The 12,969-nt window shown below is 38.8% G+C and overlaps 1 protein-coding gene and 1 long non-coding RNA gene across 16 annotated transcripts in view; both read left to right on the plus strand.

The window, feature by feature from the left end:
* RBMS3 (RNA binding motif single stranded interacting protein 3) overlaps window positions 1-12,969 on the plus strand; it is a 1,500,462-nt gene that overhangs the window by 136,604 nt on the left and 1,350,889 nt on the right. The gene's annotated exons all lie outside the window — the stretch shown is intronic.
* Window positions 347-12,969, plus strand: part of LOC107649943 (uncharacterized) — a 100,004-nt gene continuing 87,381 nt past the window's right edge. The window contains exon 1 of the long non-coding RNA XR_001624549.2: window positions 347-10,355. This is a non-coding gene — a long non-coding RNA (uncharacterized LOC107649943). The remainder of the gene's footprint in view (window positions 10,356-12,969) is intronic.

The raw sequence follows: 12,969 nt of genomic DNA on the forward strand, positions 1-12,969 counted from the left end.
CTTTCTCTTCCTTCCCACCTTCCTTCCTTCCTTCCTTCCTTCCTTCCTTCCTTCCTTCCTTCCTTCCTTCCTTCCTTCCTTCCTTCCTTCCTTCCTTCCTTCTTTCCTTCCTCCCTTCCTCCCTTCCTCCCTTTCTTTCTTTCTTTCTTTCTTTCTTTCTTTCTTTCTTTCTTTCTTTCTTTCTTTCTTTCTTTCTTTCTTTCTTTCTTTCTTTCTTTCTTTCTTTCTTTCTTTCTTTCTTTCTTCTTCTTTCTTTCTTTCTTCTTTCTTTCTTTCTTTCTTTCTTTCTTTCTTTCTTTCTTCCCTCCTTCCTTCCTTCCCTCCTTCCTTCCTTCCTTCCTTCCTTCCTTCCTTCCTTCCTTCCTTCCTTCCTTCCTTCCTTCCTTCCTTCCTTCCTTCCTTCCTTTTTCTTTTTCTCTTTCCCTTTCTCCTTTTCTTTCTTCCTTTCTCTCTCTTTCTTTCTTTCCCAGATCTGTGATTCTATTATATAAATAACTCTTAGTGAGGAAAATCCCTCCATAGTTGCAAATCAACCACCATTCTGTAAATTAGAGTCTTGGACAATTGTCTGAGGGCAACTGAGAGATTATGTGACTTGGCTATGGTCACATTTCCAGTGTGTGTCAGAGGCAGGACTTAGACAAGTCCTCCTGACTTAGAAGTGAGTTCTTTCTATAATCTGCCATGCTTCTTTTAAGGTACAACAGGTAGAGTACAATGTGTTTCCATAAAAAGATCTTAAAATTCTTCAAGGCTGTGAGTGTGAACATCAGTAATCATCTCATAGTTCCATCTCTTTAGAATTTGGTAGTCACCCTGGCCTTGTAAGGAGGAGCCCTGGGTTCTAGTCTGTGGCTAGCTAACAATTACCTTTACAACTCCAGTAAAATCACTTAACCAAGTAATCAAATAGAAGATCTGAGGACCAGTGTGTCAGACACAGTGTTTTCATGTTCAGAGAAGAGCATAGAATTTAATAATAGCTGGCATTTTAATAACATTTAAGGTTTAAAAGTGAATTACATCTTATCTCATTTGATCTTCACAACAATTTTATCCCAATTTTATAATTATCCCCATTTTGTAGTTGAGGAAATTGATGTTTGGAGGTTGTCACTTACCTAAGGTAACATAACGAGTAAGCACTGTGAGACAGGATTTAACTCATGTCTTGTTGATTCCAAATACAATATAGCTACCTAGCCTGCCCAAAGAACTAGACCCTCTCTCTCTCTTCCTCCTCCCCAACCTCCTTTTTTATCCCTTCTACCCCTTCATCCTTACCTTCTCTCCAGATGAGAAAACTGATTCCCAGACAATGTAAAAGGCCATATAAACACTGGTTATTTTTCTATGTGTCCATAGAGACTAGTCTCACAGATGGTTAATGTGGTAGAGTCTGGATTTGAATTCAGGTCTTAAGAAGTCTACAGCTATGATGTTTATTTCAGCCTGCTAATTTAATGTATTCTTGCTAAAAGAATGCTATTAGCAATCAATGAGACTCTTTAAAGTATTATATTTAAATGCAGAACCTCTATTTTCTTTGTCTCAGTTAACTAAGTAATTTTGAATCAGTTGCAAATGCTGGAGTACTCCTTGTCATATTTTTACCACATAGAATACTTTTCTATAAACATTAGATACTTTAGGGCTGGAAGGGACCTTCAGGATAATTTTATAGTTAGACCCTTTTATTTTATAGCAGAGTAAAGTTTGTATGAATGGGAATATATAAATTGGAACTTATCTATGCCCTTTTAGGGACAACAATGGTATCTAGGCGTTTTCTCTCTCTTAGAACCTACCTCAAATTATTGTGAGGATAAATGAGATCATCTAGCCTTGCAAGTCTTAATGGACCTTCTACATGGTATCTGTCATCATCATAATTGTTGCTATTGCTTTAGAAACTCCATCTCTTTGAAGATGCTGAAAATCAGTTCCCCAGTATTTTTTGAATGATCACCTTCAGCACAGAGTTTTCCTGCTGAGCGTTCGATTAGATCCATTCACTCTTTTGATCTTCATCTTCTTTGGTGCATCTTCTAAGTCTTTACTCAGTTCTTCAGATCGTGAGGTTCTCACATTCAGATATGGCGATTCCATTATGAAAAAGAAGAGGCCAGAATAGAATTGTTGACTTCACATCTTTTTTGTCATCCTTCTGATTTTGTCAGAAAGTGTTCTTCCTTCGTTTGGGGTGACTTGAGTTTCACTATACCTTCTAGAGATTCCTTTTCCTTCTATCTTCTTTCACTGAGAGGGCCATATTATTTGGACCATGTCCCTTCATAACACTTTCCAATGAGAGGTGTGCAGAGTAAGCATCTTTCTGGATTGGTCATTTGTTAGTTACCAAAAAAAAAACAAAACCTCCAATTAAACCAAGTCAAACAAAATTAAACCACTACCAGCAACAAAAAACCACATTTGATTAAGAAAAGGTAGAAACAACTTCACAGGCTCTCATTCAACAAATTAGAATAATTTAAAATTCCTTTATAGATGCAATGAGAAAAATATGTTTCTCTCATTATGAATATCAAGCAGACCACTCAGACTCTACAGTATAGAGAGGAATTCCCCATATTGGCTCTCTAGGTGGTTGTACTTGTGGGTGCTACTGTGCTGATAGCTTCTAATCAAGAATGCTCAGTCATAAGTTTGCATATTTTTTGGTTAGGTATTGTTCTTGTATGTGACTTAATAGAAAATTTTGTAATACTTTTAGTGGTATGTCAAAATTCATTTTGCCAAAACTAACTTCTCTAAGAAATTATGAATCTATGACTCATGGGGATACCATAATTTTTAAAGAATATGTTGAAATAGAATAAATAAACTGAGGGAAACTATTACTTGTTGAAATAGAGAGGTAAACTGAGAGGGATTGTTTCTTCTTACAATGACTACTGTTCTCTGGTTGGCTGTGACTAGAGAAGGCTGCTACAGGAACCTAAGGATGCTTATTTGTAATGGAGATAGAAATGAGAAATGCTGAGGGATGTCACACAGAGATACTGGTACACAAGGGACTGCTCTGAGGTTTACTCTGGGGTCTGCCTATCGATCCCTACTGATGGCTGATGGATCAATCTATTTCCTAACTCCTTCTTCCCTCACTCCCTCCCTTAACCAACCCTCTTCCTCCTGCCACCCTCTCCTCCCAATTCTTCCCTCCCCTCTGAATGAACCATAATAGATACTAGTTTTCTTTCTCAGGTAAGGGGTTTATTGTGATAACAGAATGGGAAACTGATGTAAGAGGGATGAGGATTTCCCTAAATTATGGGGATAATTTTAGGAAGGTTTGAGGAAGTATTCCAGTCACTAAGACAGTTAGAGAGATGGAGGACAACAGTTTGAATCTTCTTTCTTCTTCACCAAGAAAAATCTCTCTGGTTCCTCCTGGCCAGTTCAACTCTCAAATAGACCACCAACTCAAAAGCCAAGTTTCTTTTTCTCATCAGCTTCAACTACCCAGAGTCAGAGAGACAGAGACCAAGTCCAAAAGCCAAATTTCTCTTCTCAGTGTGGCCAGCAAACCCCCAACTGCCACTCCTGGGAACATTCCATTGGAATCTTCTCCTGATTGACAGCTAGAGCCAGGTCTCCAGCCCTGCATCTTCGTTTACAAGCTCTCTCTCTCCCCAGCCTCTACTATAATGGGTGATCCAGAAGTCAATCAAGAAATACCTCATATGTGCAAGAAAGCTATAGAATGTTACAAGTAATTACTTACATGTAAGAAGTGATCTAAGGAAATGATTATTTGGAACAAGAGGGGGGTTTTCATGCAATGAGAGCTATGAAAAATGAATATACAAGATACTAGTTTGGGGTATTGCACTGGTACCCACCAAATCCTGTCCAACCTAAATACAGGGTTCTTGGAAGCGATATTCATCCTTCACTGGTGATTTTGAGAAGGCTGTGGACAAGCCTTATGTAGGAGGAGAAGGCACAAATGGGCTGCATTCGAGGACTGAGGATTCATATCAAGAATGACTATGTTTCTTTCATCAAAGCTTTTCTTTATTGGAAGCTTACTCATTCAATTTGTCCCTTGGTTTAGGTGAACTCCATGGACTAAGATAGTGATGGTGAAACTTAGAGACTGAGTGCCCAAACTGCAACCCTCATGTGGCGTGTGAGACCACTGCCTTACCCCAGACAGGGGAGGGAGGAAACACTCCCATTGGGCTGCTAGGCAGAGGGGTTGGTGATGGAAGAAATGTCCTCAGGCCTATGTGGAGAGAGGAAAGGGAGCAGCACCCTCTGGAACATTCTGGCACATGTGCCATGGGTTCACCAACAGAGGACAAAGTAAAAGGGGGACCCAAAGGATATCAGCATAGGTTCCCCCTTCTTCTCAAATATAAGAATAATGGTTTAATGGCCCCATAACTGATGGAAACTCAAGTTTTCTTGATATCATATAACAATGGTCCATATTTCTAAAGTTTTTGCATGGGAGTCCAAAATTTCTGGACATGTATCATTAGACTAGCCAGAAAATACATCCATTCTTTTCTGGATCAGGTCAGTTACAACAGAGTGTTTCTCTAAAATATCTTTCCTGAATAGCAAGCTTTTGAAATTAAGTGGTTGTTGTTCTTCATACACAAAGAGGACCAAAATGACAAATTTAAATAAGGCAGAATTACACAAAATTGTCAGCCTCAATCTCTCTTTCAGAGTCAATGAAGTCCATTGGCAGGGCAAAAATCACAATGGCAGGTGATGGCTAGGGATGTAGCTGATGGTTGGTGTTTTCCGTATCTAACCAAGTGCCATTTCAGCCATTTTCATGACTGCTGGAACACATTGTTCTCATCTCTTCCTTCCACTAGGGAAAGTCTTCTCATGCCTGAGGCAGTCACTCTGCCTCTACCTTCAACTCACTGATGAGTCTGAAGTCTGCTGATGTCCTTAATCTGGTTTAACTAGGTGTGGTCTCTGGGTCTGCTATAGTTTCTTGGAGCCATAGGTGAGAACTATGTGACAGGTGGACACCAAAGGAGAAAAGCAGTTCTGAAAAGGGCTTGGCAAGCCTTCACACTAGAGGTACCAGTATTCTCTGATTGCCCTATGTAGTAGAAAGAACCCTGGCTTTAGAATTAGAGGATCTGGGTTCAAATCATGACTATGATGCGTATTTCTTTTCTGACCTTGAAAAATTACATGTAGATCCTATGGACCTCAGTTTTCTCATCTGTAAAATGAAAGGGTTGGACTAGATAGAGTTTAAGGTCCCTTTTAGATTTATGATCCTACATTCTTGTTGTATAAACATGATCAGACTCTCAAAGACCATCTTTTCCTTGGAAAAATAATAACCCTCCAGGGAGAGGTCTCTACTCTTCCTCTTTGCCTGACCCATTTCAAGGCTGAGAGACCAATGTAAATAAATGCACAAAGAACACATTTGTCATGTGGATGGTGGCAGCAAGGGCAGGGAACAGAATGAATATAAAATCATAGTATCTGCTTGTAAAATTAGTGTATAGGGAACTAAAATTCTGAATGAGATGAGGCAGAGAAGGAAATTCAAGGCTAACAAAGAGGGCTTCTTTTAACTATATTGTGGAAAATAAAATGATCAAAACAGGGAGTGGAATACTGTTTTGAGTGGGTGGCTAATGAGGCGAGGTGGCAGAAAATAGTAGATATACTTAACTGTTATTTTGAGTCTTTTGTTGTTTTTTATTTTTTCCTACCTGAGAGGTTGATCTTTGGATTGGAAAGGACAAGACAAAAATAGGAGTTATTTTAAATCTCTAGATAAAGAAAGACATAGTGAGAGATCAGCTACCTGTTCTTTGTGTGTTTCATTCATTAGTGTCATATGAACTAAACTCCAAGCCATAAAAGAAGTGGCTTGTGTCACTGCTTGGTTATCTTCAACAGATTTTTGAGAGAGAAAAGTTACTGCAAGATTGGAAAAAAGTAGAAGACCAAATTTTGTTTGATAAAAGAAGTGATGGTGTCTGCAAGATAAAGGCCAATTTCTGGAAAATTTCTAAAATGAATGAAAGGGATGGATACGAAACATTTGGAAAAGGAAGCAATGATTGCTAAAAGTTAGCATGACTTCAACATGTCATAACAAATCACCTTGTTAGAGAATCACTAAATCTGATAGTTAGATGGGATTTCAACAATCAACTAATTCAACTCATTATTTTCTTTTTCTTTTTTAAATGAGGAAAAGAAACCCTCACCTTCCATCTTAGAATAAATACTCTGTATTGGTTCCAAGACAGAAGAGCTGTAAAGGCTAGCCAATGGGGGTTAAGTGACTTGCCCAGGGTCACCCAGCTTGGAAGTGTCTGAGGTCAAATTTGAAACCAGGACCTCCTGTCTCTAGGCCTGGTTCTCAAATTGCTGAGCCACCTGGCTGCTCGCAACCCATGTTTTTCTGAAGCAAAAAAGCCTCTCTATAAGTCTTTAACAAATAAACATCCATCTTTCACTTGAGAATGTCATGCATGTGTGAACCCATTCATTACCTCTCAAGGCAGTCATATAAAGTTTGGAGCAACTATGTTCTTAGGAATTGTTTTTTCTTAAATCCTGCAAAAATCTGCCTCTCTGCAACCCTTACCCATTGCTTTTAGTTTGGCCAAGTGGAACAAATCAGACTTTACTTATGTATGTATCATATCGGTGAAGGCAATATCCCTTCCTAATTCTTCTCTTTTTCAAGATAAACTTATCCAGTTTCTTTAACACTGGTAGGTGGTATAGTGGAGAAAGTCCTGGATTTGGGGTCAGGAAGACCTGAGTTCAAGTCCTCCTTCAGGCAATTACTAGCTGTATAGTCTGGGCCAATCACTTGACTTCTATCTCACATTTCTAAAATGAAGATAATAATACATCACAAGGTTGTTGTGAGAAACAGATGAAATAATAATGTTAAGTACTTCACTTGATGTTAAAGAAATATTTATTATTGTTACTATTATTATTGGGTTTGATTTCCTATACTTTCATCATTTAAAGGATTTGTTTCTTGATACTCTCAGTGCCTCTGTGACTGAGTCCTCAACACTGGGTCTGTCCTTGCTGTCCCTTTATTTCCCTTAAGATATTATTGCCCTTCCCCTCCTGTTGTCACCTCCCCTTCCTCCTCTCTCTCATCTGTGCCTAGGGTCCAGCAAGCTAAGCAAACATCCTCAGGAAATCGCCAAACAATACAGGCAGGACAAAGTTAAGGGACAGATTGGAAACTCATGGGCTGTGAGTTCTATGTCCTGTCCTTCTGCTCACTGTAATATTCAAGTAAATCATTTCAAATCTTGTTTCTTCCATTTCTTTATTTAAAAAGAAGAACTGTATGTCTGTGCTATTTCTCCTCTTTCTATGGGTATATAGAGGTCCACACTGAGAATGTAAATTAATCCCTTGGGAAAGGCAAAAAATACTTACTGGTGTGATGGTGAGTTATTGGTCTTCACTGGCCCCAGACATGATTGTGATTCATAGTAGAACTGAGCGATGGATAGTGGGAAGGAACTCTGGGTGATTTCAGCCTCCCTCTGACCATTTTTTTCCAGTCAGCTGATTCAGGTTTATTTATTATGAGACACTGACCCTGGATAATACAACCACTATAATAGTTTATCTAGCACCAATAAATCAAACAACATGCATTTATTAAATACCCACTATATACCGGGAACTGTGTTCAGTTCCAAAAATGTAAAAAACAAAATGAAATCAATCCTATTCATGAGAGAATGTAAACACCAAATTAATTGTACACAAAACATCTTCAAAATAAAACTAAAAATTTTGGGGTTGAAGGAAGGAAGGAAGGAAGGAAAAAGAAAGAAAGAAAAAAAGAAAGAAAGAAAGAAAGAAAGAAAGAAAGAAAGAAAGAAAGAAAGAAAGAAAGAAAGAAAGAAAGAAAGAAAGAAAGAGAGAGAGAGAGAGAAAGAAAGAGAGAGAGAGAGAGAGAGAGAGAGAAAGAAAGAAAGAAAGAAAGAAAGAAAGAAAGAAAGAAAGAAAGAAAGAAAGAAAGAAAGAAAGAAAGAAAGAAAGAAAGAAAGAAAGACCAACAGCTTGGATGATCAAGGAAGCTTGCATAAAGAACATTATGCTTTTGCACAAGAGTTTTTTTAATTGAAAAATTTTATTTAATTAATTAATTTAGAATATTTTTCCATGGTTCCATGATTCATGTTCTTTCCCTCCCCTTCTCCTTCCCATAACCGATGTGCAATTCCACTGGGTTTAACATGTATCATTGATCAAGATCTATTTCCATATTATTGATAATTTTTTGCACAATATTTTTGAAGGAAATGAGGTTTCAAGAAGTAGAGGTAAGGTGGGAGAGCAATCCAGGAATGGGGCACAACCAGGACAAAGATATGGAGGCAGAAAAAGGTCTATCCTAGCTATGACAAGTCACAAGAAGTTTCTATAACAATGATTGAATTCCTAGGCAAGAGCTAGGTTCTTGCTGCATTGTTGATGTCCTTAAATCTCCCTATAGAGGAGGCATATTAAAAGAATTAAATCAGGACTTAGTATACTAGTTCTGCTATTCATCTTCTCTGCTGTCCAGAGTTAATAGCAGAACCTATCTGAGCCTCTATTTCCTCATTTGTAAAATAGGCTTCCTAATAACTGCCTTTCCTAGCTGTCAGGATTGCATTAATATCTACTTCATTGCTTTGCTTCAACAAATGTTTCTTCAGCCAACGAGATGTGAAAATGCCTGCAAGGAGGACTGAAATGTAAGTTTTATCAGGGATCTTAATGGTGATTAAAATAATAAAGGTCAAATAAGCCCAGACTCAGCAGCTATTTACTCTTCACAGATCCAAACCAAACCAAACACAAAATAAGAACTGTTTATTTCTCTTCTGTTTTAGGGTCTTATGTCCTTGGCAGAGGCAGAATTTCCTCTGTGGAAAGGTAAAGCCTGCCCCATTTCAAGAGAAAGGCAAAATCAAAGGAGTCTGTTTATACAAAGTGAATGTGGTTTCATCAGTAATTTTTTGGCTCATGGTTCATTTTGGGCTGCAGAGAATGAAAAGGAGGAAAAGTCAAATTAGACAGGACCTAAGAGTCATCCTTTTCTGAGACATAAGGTGTGGTCCAGTAGATAGAGCACCTGGCTTGGGCTCAGGTCCCTCTGCACCTACTCACTGGCTTTGTGACCTGTGCCAAGTCATTTGCCTTTTTCCTGGACCACTTTTTGATCATCTCTCAAATGGCAGGTTTGAATTAGATGATATCTAGATAAATAGCTAGACTAGCATTCATATAGTTTTGCAAAGTGCTTTACAAATATAAATTTATCCTCAGAATAACTTCAGGAGAAATTATTATGCCCATTTTAAAGATGAGGGAATGTAGGTAGATTGAGAAGTGACTTGTGTAGCATCATACAATTTATATCTGAGGCTAGATTTGAACTCAAGTCTTCCTGACTCTAAGGCTAGTCCTCTGTGTACTGTGCCACCTTGTTGCCTAAATGACAAGTACCTCTCTAGGACCAATGACTGAAATGAAAGGGCAACCCACATATTTTGACAGAGGAGGAAACTGAGTCACAGAGAAATAATCTGAGTTACTCAAAGTCCAATGACTACCATTAGTAGTCTGGAGAATATCTAAAAAAGAGTGACAAATGCTGGATCCAGGAGAAGACATGCCTGGCGGAATGGAGATGATAGCTGTCTCTAAAAGTCTCTGAAAGGTTCTCATATGGAAGATGAGTTCTGCTTGGACACAGAAGCCAAAATTAGGAGCAATGATTAGAAATCACAAAGGATCAGGATTGGGACTATAGGATAGGAAGGAAAATCTGTAAATGTTAGGGCTATCTCAATGTAGAATAAGCTTCCTCTTTAGTCAAAGCCGGGATGACCTATAATAGATTTAGAGCTGGTAGGGACATGGGGGTCATTATGCCCATTTTTATAGGTGACATGACTTAGAGATTTTTCCAGATCAAATAGCTAGTTAATGGAAAAAGCAAGATTTGAACCCAGGTCTACCTGAGTTCATGTCCAGTGCTCTCTTTTCTATATCACCTGATTATAGAAAGGATTATAGTATATCTCCCCTAAGATCCCTTCTACTTCCAAGATTCTGTGATTCTGAGAATCTCCAAGTTACCAAGGAGATTAGAAAGGTAACTGTTTGGGAGGGAGGGGAGGCACTCTGCGATGTAGGGAGATATGGCTGCTATTGAGACCTGGGGAGGTTTGGTTCCTGAGACAGTCATCCCACCTTCCCTGCCTTACTTCTGGGGGACAAAGAAGACATCCACTTCCTGAGCCAATCTGAAGTAAAGTGGATCTGAGAACAGTAGGACCAACATAACAGGAAAAGTAATTAATTGTCTCGTGCTGAGACATGGGGTTCATGGAACTGTCTCCTAATAGCTGAGAAGCGCGGGTGATTTGGCCCAAGATTAAGAATTGGGATTCTAGTTTTGGACACAATAATGTTTTTCTCCTTGAGGTGGTGGACAGCTCTCCTGACTGGAAGAAGCAAAAATGGAGAAGTTAGAATTTTCTAGGCTTATTCATTATTTTCTTTGAGGTTGAATGATGGGGGCAAGAAGTCATGACTATTTGGCTCACTTGAGATGAGAAGCAAAATGAGTTTCTATTCTTGACATTTTTTTAGGGGGAAGTGTCCATTGACCCTCCTCTTGCCCCAACAATTATTTTTCCAGTCCATCTTTCCTAATCAGACTTAATCAGGAGAGGATTTTATTACCAAGTGTTCCTTTTCATTTGTAAAGAATGATTTCAAGGTGCCTGGTTCCATGGCAACCAAAGCAGTGGCAAGCCATTGGACCCCATGCTCCTTGAAAGGAGGAACTATTTTTTTTTTTTTTGGTTAGTGCAGTGCTTGGCACATATTAGGCACTTGATAAATGTTAGTTGGCTGACTAACAGGAAGGCTAGCATGCTGCCACTATAAAAGAAGGCAGTTCTTTTCTAGAGATAGGGGAATTCAATATGTGGTATCCTGATGTCTTTTGCTACATCTTCCATAGAGTATCCTGATTCATTTTTGGCAGATAGTTACAACATTCATTAGACTCTAAGGTTCTAGAGTATAAGAAATATTTCAATATTAGCATTTGCATCCTCTATGTCTAGAGCAATTCCTGGAATATAGTAGGCACTTAATAAATGCTTGCTGATTGCTCGATTTCCTACCTTCATGATACTTTATGTCCACCATACCTGGAATTTACTTTCTCTTCACCTTTGTAATGCCCTAAGATGCCTAATTTCTTTTGTTCAAGCAATATTTTCTACATGGGGCCTTTCCCTACCTCACCCTAGTCTTGTGATGGTGAACCTATGGTACACATGTCAAAGATGGCACAAAGAGACCTCTCTGTGGGCACATGCACCTTCCCCAGCAGAGCTCATTACTAGAAAGGCAGAGGGACTCTGGTGGAACTGCTCCCTTCCCCCTCTCCACTGCATCTCCTTGCCCCTCTGTACTTTCTCCCTCCCCTAAGTAGAGAGCTCAGGCCAATACCCTCCTTTTCTTTCCTCCCTGTTAGGGGTAAGGCAGGGTACTGCATACAGTCTGGGGGAGTGGGGTATGGCACATGGTCTCTAAAAGTTTCACCATCACTGCCCTAGTTCCTGAATGATAGCAACTTCTCTCCAAAATTTTGATGTATTATTTATTCCATTATATTTACCTACAGAAAAGTGCTTGTCATCTCCAGTAGAACCTCTATTCTCTAAAGGCATGTATTGTTTCTTCTTTGTCTTTAAATCCTTATTACCCAGCACTGCCTCTGGCACATGGTAGGAATTTAAATCCTTATTGATTAATTTATTGTTAACACTCTGAACCCATTTTTTTTCCTGTATGAATCCTTTGTCTTGACCCAACACATCATTTTGATGATTACTTTTTTCCATGCCTTGGAACACATCCTCCCTCCTGTCTTACTTCTACCCCCTGCCCCACAAGGAGGGTTCTTTCCCTTCAGAACTTTTAATTGACCCCAACTTCTATTATTCAGGGCATGAGAGACCCAACAACAGATGAATGATGCTCATATCAAAGGGCTGTAGGAGAAGTAGACTCAGAGAAAGGGAGGACCAAGAATTATTAGCAACTGGGCCTACATTAACCTTGGGTTTCCTGAAATATTTGTATTAATATTTCCTGGGAGAGAGGGGAAATATGTAAGAATTGGGAATATCCAGAAAAATTCAAGAGACACAAACTTTTGTTTTATGGGAAACAGAAATAGAGTGGGAGTATATCTCACACTGATGTTTTGAGTAGTAGAGAGCTGGACTGGAAATCAGCAAGAGCTGACCACATCTTGCCCCAGGCAAAGAGAATTAGAGCAATGTTGTAGATAAGGACAGATAAAGTCTGTAAACTACTTGGCAAACTTTAAAGCCCTGTGCCCTGAGATATAGTAGATCAGGTTCTTGGATTTGTAGAGGAAAGAAGGAAGAATTATAGTTGGCCAGCCTTGATGGCCAGAGGATAGGACCTAGAATCAGGAAGACCTTAGTTCAAATCTAACCTGACACTTTGTGACCTTGGGCAAGTCACTTCAGCTCTGTCTCAGATTTCTGAAATGTAAAATATGGTAATAGCACTTATCAAATTAGAATTAAATCAAATAATATTTGTGAAGTAATATTTGCAAACCTTAAAAAGTTCTATATAAATGCTGTGATGATAATGATTGATTGATTGAGATGATGTGGGTTCGAGTCAGCCCCTAACACATACTGACATGATGACCCAGACAAAATCAACAATAAGATTATGTCTGCTTTAAAACAGATTTTGATCTTTGGTCTCTTACATAGTCTGAAAGAATAAGAATGTATATATAGAGAGTATGAGGAATAAAGAGCAACTCAATCAGTCCAGTTACCCCAAGCAATTTTTTAGGGCTATAACTTGCAGAGCATTTCCAATTTTGCATTTAGGTAGTTT

This window comes from Monodelphis domestica, chromosome 5 (assembly GCF_027887165.1).
Source record: "Monodelphis domestica isolate mMonDom1 chromosome 5, mMonDom1.pri, whole genome shotgun sequence".
In the NCBI taxonomy this organism is placed as follows: Eukaryota; Metazoa; Chordata; class Mammalia; order Didelphimorphia; family Didelphidae; genus Monodelphis; species Monodelphis domestica.